General features: G+C 37.7%; 1 protein-coding gene and 1 non-coding gene across 11 annotated transcripts in view; both read right to left on the reverse strand.

Annotated features, from left to right (window-relative positions):
- Nucleotides 1-17217, reverse strand: part of C1H11orf65 (chromosome 1 C11orf65 homolog) — a 98334-nt gene that overhangs the window by 63702 nt on the left and 17415 nt on the right. The gene's annotated exons all lie outside the window — the stretch shown is intronic.
- Nucleotides 10070-10210, reverse strand: LOC122703835. The gene has a single exon (XR_006343626.1). It is a non-coding gene; the product is annotated as a U4 spliceosomal RNA (small nuclear RNA).

Consider the following 17217-nt stretch of genomic DNA (forward strand, 5'->3'; position numbering starts at 1 on the left):
TGAGCACAGTTCTTGGTGCTATACAATAGGTCCTTGTTGGTTATCCATTTAAAATATAGTAATGTGTACATGTCAGTCTCAAACTCCCTAACTATCCCTCCTCCACCATCCTTCCCCTCTGGTAACCATAAATTCATTCTCTAAGTTTATGAATCTGTTTCTGTTTTGTGAATAAGTTCATTTGTATCATTTTTTTTTTAGATTCCACATATAAGCAAAATCATCCATATTAGTTGTTCTCTGTCTGACCTACTTCACTCAGTATTACCTACTTCACTCTAGGTCCATTCATGTTGCTTGCAAATGGCATTATTTCACTCCTTTTAATGGCTGAGTAATAGTCCATTGTAAATATGTACACATCTTCTTTATCTATTCACCTGTTGATGGGACATTTCTGTTGCTTTCATGTCTTTGATATTTTAAACAGTGCTGCTATAAAAAGGTGCATTAATCCTTTTGGATACCTGTTTTTATCTGGATGTATGCCCAGGAGTGGGATTGCAGGATTATGTTAGCTGTATTTTTAGTTTTTGAAGAAACTTCCATACTGTTCTCAAAAGTAGCTCACAAGTTTACATTCCCACCAACAGTATAAGAGGGTTACCTTCTATCCACACACACCCTCTCCCACATTTACTGTTTCTGGTTTTTTGTTTTTGTTTTTTTAATGATAGCAGTTCTGACTGGTGTGAGGTGATATCTCATTGTAGTTTTGATGTGCATTTCTCTAAGTTAGTAATGTTGAACATCTTTTCATGTGCTTCATGGCTATAGGTATGTATTCTTTGGAGAAGTGTCTACTTAGGTCTTCTGCCCATCTTTTGATTGGATTGTTTGTTTTTATGATATTAAGCTCCATGAACTATTTGTAAATTTGGAGACTAATCCCTTGTTGGTCACATCATTAGCAATTTTTTTTTTCCCATTCTATAGGTTGCCTTTTTGTTTTGTTTATCATTTCCTTTGATGTGCAACAGTTTCTGAGTTTAATTAGTCCTATTTATTTTTGGTTTTATTTCCATTACACTGGGAGACAGAAAAAAATTTTGCTGCAATTTATCTCAGAGTGTTATGTTTAGGTTTTCTTCTAAGACTTTTATAGTGTCTGGTCTTACATTTAGGTTTTTAATCCATTTGACTTTAGTGTATGGTGTTAGAGCATGTTCTAATTTTATTTTTTTTACATGTAACTGTCCAATTTTCCCAGGGCCATTTATTGCTGAGACTATCTTTCCTTCATTGCATAGTCTTGCTCCTTTGTTGAAGACTGAGTGATCATAGGTGTGTGGGCTTATTTCTAGACTTTCTATCCTGTTCTGTTAATCTGTATTTATATTTTTGGCCAGTACCATAATGATTGGATGACTACAGCATTGTAGAGTCTGAAGTCAGGGAGCCTTATTCCTCCAGCTCTGTTTTTCTTTCTCAATATTGCTTTCACTATTAGGAGTCTTTTGTGTCTTCAACAAATTTTAAGATTTTTTTGTTCTAGTTCTGTGAAAAATGCCATTGATAATTTTATATGGATTCCCTGAATCATTAAATTTCCTTAGGCAGTATAGTCATTTGGACAATATTGACTCTTCCAATCCAAGAGGATGGTTTATCTTTCTATCTACTCTGTCATCTTTGATTTCTTTCTTCAGTGTCACAGTTTTTGGAGTAAGGGGCTGTTGTCTCCTTAGGTAGGTTTATTCTTAGGCATTTTATTCTTTTTGTTGCAATGGTAAATGGGATTGTTTGCTTAATTTCTCTTTCATTGTAGTGTACAGCAATGCAACAGATTTTTGTATTAATTTTCTAACCAGTAACTTTACCAAATTCACTGATGAGCTCTCATAGTTTTTGATAGTGTCTTTAGGATTTTCTATATATTGTATCACATCATCTGCAAAGTGTGACAGTTTAACTTTTTCTTTTCTAATCTGCATTTCCTTTATTTCTTTTTCTTCTGATTGCCATAACTAGGACTTCCAAAACCATGCGGAATAAAGGGGCAAGAGTGGACTGTTCCTGACCTTAGAGGAAAATCTTTCAGCTTTTCATCATTAAGTATGATGCTAGCTGTAGGTTTATTGTATATGACCTTCACTGTATTGAGGTAGGTTTCCTCATGCCAACTTTCTCAGTTCAGTTCAGTCGCTCAGTCCTGTCCAACTCTTTGTGACACCATGGATTGCAGAACACCATGTCCATCACCAACTCCTGGAGCTTGCTCAAATTCTTGCATCTTCTTGATCCTTGCCTCTATTCTTTTTCTAATATCTTGGATCATCTTCACTATTATTATTCTGAATTCTTTTTCTGATAGGTTGGCTATCTCCACTTGACTTAGTTGTTCTTCTGGGGTTTCATCTTATTCATTCATCTGGGACAAAGTCCTCTGCTGTTTTACTTTGACTAACTTTCTGTGATTGTTGTTTCTGTTCCACAGTCTGTAGGTTTGTAGTTCTTGCTTCTACTGTCTGCCTCTGTGGGATAAGGTTGTCTTAGAGGTTTGTGCAGGTTTCCTGATAGGATGGGCTGGTTCCTGCTCAGTGGTGGGTGCAATTGGGTCTTGTCTCTCTGGTTGGCAGGGCCATGCTCAGGAAGAGTTTAAGTCACTTGTCTGCTGATAGGTGGGACTGTGTTCCTGCTCTATTGGCTGTTTGGCTTTAGGTGACCCTGCACTGGAGCCTACAGGCTGTTTGGTGGAGTTAATGGCGCATTCCAGGAGGGCTCATGGCAATGGGTACTTCTGAAAACTGCTACTGCCAGTGTCTTTGTCCCTGCAGTGAGCCACAGCTACCCCCGACCTCTGCAGAAGGTAGGTCAATATTCTTAGGTCAGTATTAGCAGGTAGGTCAATATTCTTATGGGTCACTTTCCCCCCCTGTATTTTAGTGCACATGAGACTTTGTGTGTATCCTCTAAGTGTGTGATTTCTTTTCCCAGAAGTTCTGTGGAAGTCCTATTATCTAACCCCACCAGTTTTCAAAGCCAGATTCTCTGGGGATTCCTCCCATTGCTGGATCCCCAGGCTGGGAAGCCAGACGGGGGTTCAGCACTTTCACTCCTGTGGGATAAACTCTCTGGTACAATTGTTTTCCAACTTGTGGGTAGCCCACCAATGGATATGGGATTTGATTTTATCGTGATTGTGCCTGTCCTACCATCATGTTGTGGCGGCTTCTTCTTTTTGTTGATGTAGAGTATCTTTTTTAGTAGGTTCCAGTGGTTCCCCCCCATCATGGTTATTTAGCAGTTAGTTGTGATTTTAGTGGTTTCATAAGAAGGGACTGGCTCATTTCCTACTGTACCATCTTGAGCTCTCATCACGTGTATATAAATTTTAGGATTATTCTAGTTCTATGAAAATTGTCATGGGTATATTGATAGGGATTGAATTAAATCTATGTATTGCTTTGGGTACTATGGCCACTTTAACAATATTAATTCTTCCAATCTAATACCATGGTATATCTTTCCATTTCTTTGAATCATCTTCAGTTTCCTTCATCAGTGTTTTATATTTTTCAGAGTATAGGTCTTTCTCTGGAGACTGTCAAAGAGTATAGGTCTCCTTGGTTTCAGTTTATTCCTATGTATTTTTCTTGGATGTGATTTTTAAATGGATTTTTTCCTTTCACTTTCTGATATTTCAGAAGTAACAGATTTCTGTATACTTCTCTTATATCCTGCAACCTTGCTAAATTTGTTTATTATTCTAGTAGTTTTGTGGTGGAGATTATAGGATTCTCTATGTCACTTGCAAATAGTGACAGTTTTACCTCTTCTCTACATTTTATTTCATTTTCTTATCTGATTGCTGTGAACAAGACCCACCAGGGAAGCCCCAAGGACTTTCAACACTATGTTAAATATAAGTGGTAAGAGTGGGCATCCCTTTCTGGTTCCTGAATTTAGTGGGAAGTCTTTTACATTTTTACCATTGAGTCTGATGCCAGCTGTGGGTCTGCTGCAAATGTTATGTTCTTTATTATGTTGAGATATGCTCCCTCTATCCCCACGTTGGTGAGAGCTTTTATCACGAACAGATGGTGAATTCTGTCAAATGCTTTTTTTGCATCTAGTAAAAAGATTGAATCAGCAATTAAAAATCTCATGACAAGTAATAGCCCTGGACCTGATGCCTTCACTAGTGAATTCTATGAAACATTTAAAGAAGAACCAATTTTTCTCAAGGTTTTCCAAAATATTGAAAAGGAGGGTACACTTCCTAACTCATTCTGGGAGGCCAGCTTTATCTTGACACCAAAGCCAGATAAAGACACTACAGGAAAAGGAAACTATAGACCAGTATCCCTATGAATACTGATGCAAAAATACTAGCAAAGAGAATACAGCAGCACATTAAAATCATCATTATTGTCACAATGAGCAAACTGGATCTATTCCTGGAATGCAAAGATAGTTCACAATAGAAATATCAATCAATGTTCTCAACAAAGCCAATATCAGTTCAGTTCAGTCGCTCAGTCATGTCCGACTCTTTGCAACCCCATGGACTGGAGCATGCCAGGCCTCCCTGTCCATCATCAACTCCCGCAGTTTACCCAAACTCATGTCCATTGAGTTGGTGATGCCATCTAACCATCTCATCCTCTGTCATCCCCTTCTTCTCCCGTCTTTAATCTTTCCCAGAATCAGGGTCTTTTCAAATGTGTCAGTTCTTCATATCAGGTGGCCAAAGTTCTGGCGTTTCAGCTTCAGCATCAGTCCTTCCAATGAATATTCAGGACTGGTTTCCTTTAGGATGGACTGGTTGGATCTCCTTGCAGTCCAAGCAACTCTCAAGAGTCTTCTCCAACACCACAGTTCAAAAGCATCAGTTCTTCGGCATTCAGTTTTCTTTATAGTCCAACTCTCACATCCATACATGACTACTGGAAAAACCACAGCTTTGACCAGACAGACCTTTGTTGGCAAAGCAATGTCTCTGTTTTTAAAAGCCCATATAGAGAGGAACATATTTCAACATTATAAAGGTCATACATGAAAATATCACAGCTAACATCATACTCAATAATTAAATACTGAAAGCATTTCATTAAAGATCAGGAATAAAAGAAGGATGCCCATAATCAGCACTTTTATTCAACATAGTATTAGAAGTCCTAACCAGAGCATTTAGCTAAGTGAAAAAAAATAAAAGTTATCCAAATTGGAGCAGAAGAAGTAAAACTGTCACTTCACACCAACTGCATGATACTATATGATATTATACAAAGAAAACCCTAAAGATTTCACCAAAAGTCTGTTCAGTTCAGTTCAGTTCAGTCGCTCAGCCATGTATGACTCTTCGCGACCCCATGGATCGCAGCACACCAGGCCTCCCTGTCTATCACCAACTCCCGGAGTTTACCCAAACTCATGTCCATTGAGTCGGTGATGCCATCCAACCATCTCGTCCTCTGTCATCCCCTTCTCCTCCTGTCTTCAATCTTTCCCAGCATCAGGGTCTTTTCAAATGAGTCAGCTCATCGCATCAGGTGGCCAAAATATTGGAGTTTCAGCTTCAACATCAGTCCTTCCCAGGAGTGATCTCCCTAAGGATGGACTGGTTGGATCTCCTTGCAGTCCAAGGGACTCTCAAGAGTCTTCTCCAACACCACAGTTCAAACACATCAATTCTTCGGCACTCAGCTTTCTTTATAGTCCAACTCTCACATCCATACATAACTAGGGGAAAAACCATAACCTTGACTAGACGGACCTTCAATGGCAAAGTAATGTCTCTGCTTTTTAATATGCTGTCTAGGTTGGTCATAACTTTCCTTCCAAGGGGTAAGTGTTTTTTAATTTGATGGCTACAATCACCATCTACAGTGATTTTGGAGCCCCAAAAAGTAAAGTCAGCCACTGTTTCCACTGTTCCTCCATCTATTTGCCATGAATGATGGGAATGGATGCCATGATCTTTGTTTTCTGAATGTTAAGCTTTAAGCCAACTTTCTCACTCTCCTCTTTCACTTTCATCAAGAGGCTCTTTAGTTCTTCTTCACTTTCTGCCATTACAGTGGTATCATCTGCATATCTGAGGTTATTGATATTTCTCTCGGCAATCTTGTTCCAGCTTGTACTTCTTCCAGCCCAGCATTTCTCATGATGTACTCTGCATATAAGTTAAATAAGCAGGGTGACAATATACAGCCTTGACATACTCCTTTTCCTATTTGGAACCAGTCTGTTGTTCCATGTCCAGTTCTAACTGACCTGCATACAGATTTCTGCATACGTGCATACAGATTTCTCAAGAGACAGGTCAGGTGGTCTGCTATTCCCATTTCTTTCAGAATTTTCCACAGTTTATTGTGATCTGTATACATACATATATATATGTATAATATATATACTTTAGAAAACTGATCAATTTTTGTTAAACATTCATGACTTTGATTCCACTTGTTTGACTTAGTATGGATAGAATGCTAGATTTCTAATTAAAAATAGATATGCAGCAAGCCACAAAGGTTTATTGTATAGTGTAGAGACCTGTAGTCAATATCTTATAATAACCTATAATGGAAAGTAATATAAAATAATATATGTGTATATGTAAAACTGAATCACCTTGCTGTGCATCTAAAACATTATAAGTCAATGATACTTCAATGAAAGATATATGTTAAGAAGACAACCAAACAAAATGGATTAAAAGTTTGAACATAAGATCTGAAACCATAAAACTCTGGAAGGAAACACAGGTGGTAAGCCCCTTGACATAGGTTTTGGTAACGACTTTTGTATATGGCACCAAAAGCAACAAAAAGGCAAAAACAAACATGTGGGACTATATTAAACTAAAAGCTTCTGAGCAAAGGAACCATCAACAAAATGAAAAGGTAAACTACTGAATGGGAGAAAATATTTGTAAGTCATATATCTGATAAGGGGCTAGTATCCAAAATATGTTTTAAAACTCATATAACTCAATAACAAACAAACAATCCAATTTACCAGTGGGCAGACGATCTGAATAGACATTCTCCCAGAAGAATACAGATGGCCAACAGGTACATAAAAAGATGCTCTACATACTTAATCATCAGGGAAATGTAAATCAAAATAGCAATGAGATATCACCTTACACCTGTTAGAATGGCTATTATAAAAAAGACTAGAAATAATAAGTGTTGGTGAGGATGTAGAGAAAAGGAAACCCTTTTCTCTACATTGTGCACTATTGGCAGAATGTAAATTTGTACAAGCACTATAGAAAACAGTATGAAGTTTCCTCAAAAAAATAAAAATATAACTACCATATGACCCAGCAATTCTACTTCTAAGCATTTGCCTGAAGAAAATGAAAACACTAACTCAAAAAGATATATACACCTCATGTTCATTGCGGCATTATTTACAGTAGCCAAGATGTGGAAACACCTAAGTATTCCAAGGATGGATGAATGGATAAAGAAGATGTGGAATATATACACAATGGAATATAACTCAGCCATAAAACAATAAGAAAATTTTTCTATTTGTGACAAGATGAACAGACCTCAAGAGCATTATGGTAAGTGAAATAAGTCAGAGGACAAATACTATATGATCTCTTTTATATATAAAATCTAAAATAATAAGTAAATTAAAAAACCAAGCTTATAGATACAGAGAACAGACTGGTAACTTCCAGAGGTGGAGAGACAGTGGAGTGTGGGAGAAATAGGTTAAATCACTTTTTGGTGTTTTTTCTTTAGTTTACATAAAGTGAATTGTAAAAAAATGTATAAATTTTCACTTAGAACATTGGATTATCCCATCTGATAGCTGTCATATAACAAGATGTAATCTCTGAGTCCTCAATTAGTAGTGTGTGTGTGTGTGCGCGTGTGTGTGTGTGGAAGTCACTTAGTTGTGTCTGACTCGTTGTGACCCCATGGACTATATAGTCCATGAAATTCTCCAGGCCAGAATTATGGAGTGGGTAGCCTTTCCCTTCTCCAGGGGATCTTCCCAACCCAGTGGCCCAATTAGTAGAAAAATATACAAATCAGAAAGCCCAGAGGTCATGTAATGGAAGTTTTAAGATGAAGTCCTATAACATCTACCTTAATCTGGATCGGAATTAACATTAGGGATGTAGGGACTGTGTCTACCTCTAAGCATAGTCTTAGGACCTCAACTAGTATTGATCTGACCACACCTCAGATGGTAAATATTGTATTTCCTGTAGGCTACTGCTGAAGTTTTATTGATTTCATTTATTTATCTATTTTTCCTACTAGATTGTATTAAAAATCAATCAATATAGAACATTAACAGAATGAAGGAAAAAACCTACATAATTATCTCAATTGATGTAAGAAAAGCAGTTGATAAAATTCAACACCCTTTCATGATAATACTCTTCAATAAATTTGGAATAGGAGGAAACCAGCTCAACATATTAAAATCATAAATTAAAATTCCACAGCATACATTATACACAGTATACATTATACACAGTATACATTATACCCAGTGGTGAAAGGCTGCAACTACTCTGAAACCAGGATAAAGCAAGGATATCCAATTTTGCCACTTTTTTTTCAACATAATACTCATGGTTCTAGCCAGAGTAATTTGGCAAGATAGAGAAATACAGGCATCAAATTGGAAAGGAAGAAGTAAAATTATCTCTGTTCACAGAAAACATCTTATATGTATAAAACCTTAAAGATTCCACAAAAAAAATGCTTCTGGTCCTATTAAATAAATTCATCAAAGTAGTAGGATACAGTCAGCACACAAAATTCAGTTGCATTTCTATTAATATACACTAACAATGAACAGTCTGGAAAGGAAATTATAAAAATAGTTATTTACAATAGCATCAAAGAAAATAAAATATTATACTGAGGAATTAACTTTACTAAGGAAGTTAAAGACTTGTTCATTGAAAACTACAAAACATTGCTGAATGAAATAAAAGAAGACATAAATAAATAGAAACTGACAAATTTTATTTTCTTGGGCTCCAAAATCACTGTGGACAGTGACTGCAGCTATGAAATTAAAGACACTTAAACCTTGGAAGAAAAGCATTGACAAAGCTAGACAGCATATTAAAAAGCAGAGACATCACTTTGCCAACAAAAGTCCATATGGTCAAAGCTATAGTTTTTCCCGCAGTCATGTGAGAGTTGGACCATAAAGAATGCTGAGCACTGAAAAATTGATGCTTTCAAACTGTGGTGCTGGAGAAGACGTTTAAAAATCCCTTGGACAGCAAGGAGATCAAACCAATCAATCCTAGAGGAAATCAACCCTGAATATTCATTGGAAAATGATGCTGAAGCTGAAGCTCCAATACTTTGGCCATCTGATGCTAAGAGATGACTCATTGGAAAAGACCCTGACACTGGGAAAGACTGAGGGCAGGAGAAGGGGATGAATTGAGGATGAGTTGGTTGGATGGCATCACTGATTCAATGGACATGAGTTTGAGCAAAGCCCAAGAGATAGTGAAAGATAGGGATGTCTGGCTTCCTGTGTTAATTTATGCAAAATGGATAATTTCCCTCAAAACATTCTCAATTGTAGCTAAAGAATAGCAGATCAATAAATAATATGCTGGCTAACAGAATAGGAAGTTGGTTAAATAAATTATGATGCTGTCATAACAATAGAACCCTATGAGAATATTCAAAATGATGCTGTAAATGCACACACTGACATGGAAAATGTTTTATATTATGATGTCAGTTTTCAAAAAGCAGTTTATTAAACAGTTTCAAAAGTTATGTATGTTAGCTTCTCCCTGCTCTATTCAAATAGATAACTGTAGGTGGTACAGTGATAAAGAATCCGCCTGCCAATGCAGGAGATGCAAGAGTCATGGGTTCAATTCCTGGGTTGGGAAGATTCTCTGGAATAGGAGATGGCAACCCACTCCAGTATTCTTGCCTGGCAAACTATGGACAAAGGAGCCTGGAGGGCTGCAGAGTTGGACAGGAATGTGCAACTGAGCACAAACACATGTATATGCACAACTATGTACATATGAATATGAATGTTGATAGTGATGATAGAATTAAGGAGGAATTTAAAATATGTTTATTTTCATTTACTTTTTTTAAAAAATTTTTTAATTTTTTTTTTTCTAGCCAATGCCGACTATATTTCAAGTCGTCACAGCGGGGTATTGGGAAAAGTTTTCAATTAGCAATAATCGCGCCTCGGATAAACCTCATTGGCTACGATACTGCCACTGCGCAAAGCTTTTTCATTTACTTTTATAATGAACATGTACTACTTGAATAATAAAATTTTTTTAAAATTAGTTCATCACCAGCAGGAGAAAAATTCACTGCAGGCTTAACTTGAAAAGTTAGCAGAAATAGGATGGGGGAGGGAGAGGGCATGAGGGGTTTGAGTGAGTCTCCTGTAGGTGGATCCCTAAAAGCTATGCTATTTTGAATGTGGTCCATAAACCTATGCCAGTCTCTGAGCTATATGTTACCAGAAGAAACAAAGACAGAAATCGAGAGTAGTTTGAAGATTTTATAGCAATTTGACATTATTGTGGTGTGTGTGCACACACACACGCACATATACACAATCAGTAAGTTTGTAGATCCTTGTTATGTTTTTTCTTTTTCTAGTAATTCATTTTTATTTTATTTTCAAGAGCAATAGTCTGCAACCCATTGGAAATAAAATTTTCAAAAGTTTCTTTACCACTGAAAATTCATCTTGGAATCAGGGTCAGTTTGGTCTCAGAATCAGGTTCAGGTGTTAATTTAGTTACATATATTTCATGTAATGTCAATAGCATTTGCTTAACATTCTAGAGACTGGAGTATATAAACTGGAATCTACCAATCTAGAGGCATCAACAGATGCCTCTGTACGTATATCAGACACCACTCATAAGGATCTCAGTCTTCTGAATAATCTTGTTCTTAGTGCTGCTTTACTAGTCTTGTCTAGACTGAGCTTAGCAGGATGGATGTTGGGGATTAGAGGCAGATTTTAACTTTTCATTAATATCATGTACTGGTTAAAAATAGTTTTAAATAAATACCTCTTGGCGGGAATAATATAATAAACGACAAAGGAGGCTAAAAACTCTACATGTGTGCATGCATGCTAAGTTGCATAATTTGTCTCTGACTTTATGCAACCCTATGGACCGTGGCCTGCCAGGCTCCTCTGTCTATGGAATTCTCCAGGCAAGAATACTGGAGTGGGTTGCCATGCCTTCCTCCAGGGCATCTTCCTGACCCAGGAATTGAACCCACATCTCTTATGTCTCCTGCATTGGCAGGCAGGTTCTTTACCACCAGCACCAACTGGGAAGCCCCCCAAATTCTATATTATATTAATTCATTGCTGTTTAAAGCAGAAGCTTGAGTGAAGTGGAGTGAGCTATTTATACACACAGAGTGTTTTAGGAAGACAGAACAGCAAGTGTGAAGGCAATGAAATAGGACGCTGGAACAGGAAGAATGACAGTGTGACTGTAGCCAACTGTAGAGAAAAAAGAGTAGTAGGAGATAAAAGCAGCGAGGTGATGGGATTACACAGTACATGCTGAATGTTAGAATTTTATTGTAACTGTGATGGGAAGCTACTGAAGGGTTAGACTAGAGGAGTAACATGATCTGACTTAAACTTTTTGAATGTCACCCTGAAAGGGAGCAAAAGAAAACAAAAAACTAAGCTATCTCTGTGACTCAACATGAATAATTATGAATAAATCTATTACTATGTGAATATTAATATTAATCCTCCCAAAATGTATGATACAACAGTAATACTCCATAATTATATACCCTATGATAATGCCAATCACCCACAATAATATGAATTTGGAGGTGGCATGATTGGTTATTGGCTTCTGATTCAAAAGGCTTATTCTGGACATTTAATTATAGTTGACCCTTGAACAATACGGTTTGTACTGTGTGGGTCCATATATATGCAGATTTTTTTCAATAAACATATTGGGAAAAGTTTTGGAAATTTACAACAATTTGAAAAAACTTACAGGTAAACTGCATGGCCTAGAAATATAAGAAAACAAAGAAAAAGGTATTGTCATGACAGTATTAAATATATGTAGATACCAGTTTATCTTATCAATTTGCTACCATAAAATACACATGAATCTATTATAAAAACTTAAAATTTATCAAATGTTATGCACACACAGACTGAACATGGTGCCATTTGCAGTTGAGAGAATTGTAAACAATTGTAAAGATGCAATATTACACATACCTGCATAAAATTGTAGAACAGACTTTACCATGGTAATCAATTTATAGCCACCTACTGTTGCTACTGCAGGGAGCACAAGTGTTGAGAGTATCTGCTTAATATGCTGTGGTGCTAATCATCTCCATGTGAGGAATTCATCTCTCCAATAAATTGCATATCACAGTGAGAGGTGATCTCCCATGGGTCTCATATATTTTTCATCATCCTTAGTGTAAACCTTGAATAACACCCAAACAAAGTGCTGCTAGTGATAATGAAAGTGTGTGTTCCCAAGAAGCAGCATTCATGACATTACAAGAAAAGTTGAATCGCTTAATATGTACTGTACAGTAAAGCCAGCAGCTGCAGTTACCAGCCATTTTAAGATAAATTAATCCAGTCTAAGGACAACTGTCTATGCCCCAACCACTAATGCCAAAGAAGATGAAGTCAAATGGTTCCATGAAGACCTACAAGATCTTCTAGAACTAGTACCCCAAAAAAGATGTCCTTTTCATCACAGGTGATTAAAATGCAAAAGTATGAAGTCAGAAGATACCTGGAGTAACAGGCAAGTTTGGCCTTGGAGCAAAAAATGAAGCAGGGCAAAGGCTAACAGTTTTGCCAAGAGAACACACTAGTCATAACAAACACCCTCTTCCAACAACACAAGAGATGACTTTACACATAGACATCACCAAATACTCAATACCAAAATCAGATTGATTGCATTATTTGCAGCTGAAGATGCAGAAGCTCTATACAGTTAGCAAAAACAAGATCAGGAGGTGGCTGTGGCTCAGATCATGAGCTCCTTATTGCAAAATTCAGACTTAAATTGAAGAAAGTGGGGAAAACCACTATGTCACTCAGGTATGCATGCGTGCCAAGTTGCTTCAGTTGTGTCTGACTCTGTGTGACACTATGAACTGTAGCCTGCCAGGCTCCTCTGTCCATGGGATTTTCCAGGCAAGAATATTGAAGTGGGTTGCCATGCCCTTCTCCAGGGGATCTTCCTCACCCAAAGATCGAATCCGAATCTCTTACATCTCCTACGTTGGTAGGTGGGTCCTTTACCACTAGGGCCACTCAAATCCCTTATGATTATACAGTGGAAGTGACAAATAGATTCAAGGGATTAGATATGATAGAGTGTTTGAAGAACTATGGATGGAGGTTCATAACACTGTACAGGAGGTGGTGATCAAAACCATCCCAAAGAAAAAGGAATGCAAGAAGGCAAAATGGTTATCTGAGGAGGCCTTACAAAAAGCTTAGAAAAGAATAGAAGTGAAAGGCAAAGGAGAAAGGGAAACATATACCCATCTGAATGCAGAGTTCCAAAGAATAGCAAGGAGAGATAAGAAGCCCTTCTTATGGGAACAATGCCAAGAAATAGTGGAAAGCAATAGAATGAGAAAGACTAGAGATCTCTCCAAGAAAATCAGATATTAAGGGAACATTTCATCCAAAGATTGGCACAATAAAAGACAGAAATGGCAAGGACCTAACAGAAGCAGAAGAGATTAAGAAGAGGTGGCAAGAATATACAGAAGAACTGTACAAAAAAAGGTCTTGATGACCCAGAAAAGCACAATAGTGTGGTCACTCACCTAGAGCCAGACATCCTGGAGTGTGAAGTCAAGTGGGCCTTAGGATTCATTACTACAAACAAAGCTAGTGGAGGTGATGGAATTCCAGCTGTCCTATTTGAAATCCTAAAAGATGATGCTGTTAAAGTGCTGCACTCTCCAAACATGCCAGCAAATTTGGAAAACTCAGCAGTGGCCACAGGATGGAAACAGGTCAGTTTTCATTCCAATCCCAAAGAAAGGCAACACTAAAGAATGTTCAAACTACTGCACAATTGTGCTCATTTCTCATGCTAGCAAGGTAATGCTCGAAATCCTTCAAGCTAGGCTCAACAGTACATGAACCAAAATATTCCAGATGTACAAGCTGGATTTAGAAAAGGCAAAGGAACCAGAGATTAAATTGCTAACATCCATTGTATCATAAATAAAGCAATAGAATTCCAGCAAAACTTCTGCTTTATTGACTATGCTAAAGCCTTTGCCTGTGTGGATCACAACAAATTGTGGAGAATTCTTAAAAGAGATGAGAATACCAGACTACCTTACCTGCCTCCTGAGAAACCTGTATGCAGGTCTAGAAGCAAAGTCAGAACTGGAAATGGAACAACGGACTGGTTCCAAATTGAGATGTTAAGGCTGTATATTGTCATCCTGCTTATTTAACTTATATGCAGAGTACACCATGTGAAATGCCAAGCTGTATGAATCACAAACTGGAATCAAGATTGCCAGGAAAAATATTATCAACCTCAGATATGCAGCTGATACCACCTTAATGACTGAAAGTGAACAGGAACTAAAGAGCTTCTTGATGAAGGTGAAAGAGGAGAGTGAAAAAGCTGGCTTGAAAGGCAACATTCAAAAAACTAAGATCATGGCATCTATGCCATCACTTCAAGGCAAATAGATGGGAAAAAATGGAAATAGTGGCAGATTTTACTTTCTTGGGCTCCAAAATCACTGTGGACAGTGACCACAGCCATGACATTAAAATACACTTGCTCCTTGAGAGGAAAGCCATACAAACCTAGACAGTGTATTAAAAAAGCAGAGACACTACTTTGCTGACAAAAGTCCATATGGTCAACTATGGTTTTTCCAATAGTCATATATGGATGTGAGAATTGGGCCATAAAGAAGGCTGACCAAAAATTGATGCTTTCAAATTGTAGTGCTGGAAAAGACTCTTGAGAATCCCTTGAACAGCAAGGAGATCAAACCAATCAATCCTAAATCAACCCTGAACATTCATTGGAAGGACTGAGGCTGAAGCTCTAACACTTTAGCCACCTGATGCAAAGAGCCAACTCATTGAAAAAGACCTTGATGCTGGGAAGGATTGAGGGCAACAGAGGATGAGATGGTTGGATGGCATCACTGATTCAATGGACATGAGTTTGAGCAAATTCCAGGAGATAGTGAAGGACAGGGAAACCTGGTATGCTGCAGTCCATGGGGTTGCAGAGTTGGATATGAGTTAGCTACTGAACAACAAGGAACATTGTTAAAAAAAAAAAAAAAAAAAAAGGAAAGAAATTCATGAAGCTCTCACTCCGGCTTTGACATCTGGTGTGAAAACCTTGCACTTTTTGCAAAGTACCTTCTTGTCATAAATTGAAAATGCAGCTTTTATGTGGGGGCAGGATTGCTATAAGAAGTCATACCTACAGACTCTAATGTGATTCAAGGAAAAGTGAAGTCATTACATGAAAACATTAAGCAAAAGAATCTAAAGCTGAAAAATTTTAATTCCAGCAAAGGATGGTTTGATATTTTTAGAAAAAGGTTTGGCTTTAAAAAATGTAAAGATAATAGAAGCAGCAGCTTCTGCCAACTAAAAGGTGATAGACAGGTTCAGATGCCCACTGAAGAAAACGGAAAGGCTATCTGCCTCAACTGGTTCTCAGTGCAGAGAAGAGTGCCCTATTCTGGGGAAAAAATGCCACAAAGGACATTTATTAGTAATGAAGAAGAGAAGTAAGTACCAGGACATACGGTAAGAAGGGACAGGCTAACTCTACTGTTTGTACAAATGCAGCTGAGTTTATGATCAGGACTGCCCTTAACTATAAAGCTGCTAACCCCTGAGACTTAGAGGAAAAAGATAAATACCAGCTGTCAGTCTTTTAGTTGTACAAGAAGACTTGGACAACCAGTACACTTTTTACTGAACTGACTCCATTGATGCTTTGTCACTGAAGTCAGGAAGTACCTTGCCAGTAAAGGACTGTCTTTTAAAATTCTTTTGATATTGGACAATGTCCCTGGTTACTCAGAACTCTATGAGTTCATCACTGAATGCATCAAAGTGGTCTATCTGATATGAAAACACAACATCTCTAATTCAGTCTCCAGATCAAGGTGTCAATAAGGACCTTTAAATCTCATTGCACATGGTACTCTATGAATAGGACTGTCAATATTCTAGCAGAGAACCAAACAGAACATCATGGAAGTCTGGAAAAATTACACGAGAGTTGCCATCATGGTTATAGAAAAGGAAATGAAAAAGCCATCAAGCCTGAAACAATAAATTCCTGCTGGAGAAAACAGTTTCCAGATGCTGTCCATGACTTCATAGAACTTATTACAGAGACAGTCAAGGAGATCATAAATGGGATTGTGGACGTGGCAAAAAGGTAGGGGGTGAAGGGTTTCAAGATATGGAACCTGGAGACATTCAAGGGCTAACAGACACATCAGAGGAATTAGAAGGCAACTTGATGGAGATGAGTGCTTCTGAACCAGTTCCACATGATAAGAAAGAAAATACAGAAGCAGCAGTGCCAGGAAACAAATTGACATTTAGACAATCTATTATAGCAGAAGAGTTCTTACTATTCAAGATTGCTTTCAACTTCTTTTAAAACATGGAATCGTCTATGCTACAGGCACTGAAACTAAACAGTGGAAGGATTGGAGCCATGTAGAAACACTTTTAGAGAAATGAAGAAGTAAGAAGTCAAGCAGAAACTATGACATCTTTCTATAAAATTACACTGGGCTTGCCTGCCTCTCCTACCTCCCCCTTCACCTCCTATACCTCTCGCACCTCTGCCAATCTGAGAAAGTAAATAACAATCCCTCTTCTTCCTCAGTCTATTCATTGTGAAGATGATGAGGATGAAGATCTTTATGATTGATTTCCACTTAATGAATAGCAAATGATCATGCTGTATACTTAATAAACTTGTCTGCTGTGTGTGTGTGTGTGTCTTTGTGTGAAAATCTAATAACCACAACGGTGTGCCTCACTCTCCTGTAACTGGAGAAATTCAATATCAGTGTATCACCATCAGTTCAGTTCAGTTCAGTTGTTCAGTCGTGTCCGACTCTTTGCGAACCCATGGACTGCAGCACGCCAGGCTTCCCTGTCCATCACCAACTCCAGAGCTTGCTCAAATTCATTTCCATCCAGTTGGTGATGCCA

This window comes from Cervus elaphus, chromosome 1 (genome assembly GCF_910594005.1).
Source record: "Cervus elaphus chromosome 1, mCerEla1.1, whole genome shotgun sequence".
In the NCBI taxonomy this organism is placed as follows: Eukaryota; Metazoa; Chordata; class Mammalia; order Artiodactyla; family Cervidae; genus Cervus; species Cervus elaphus.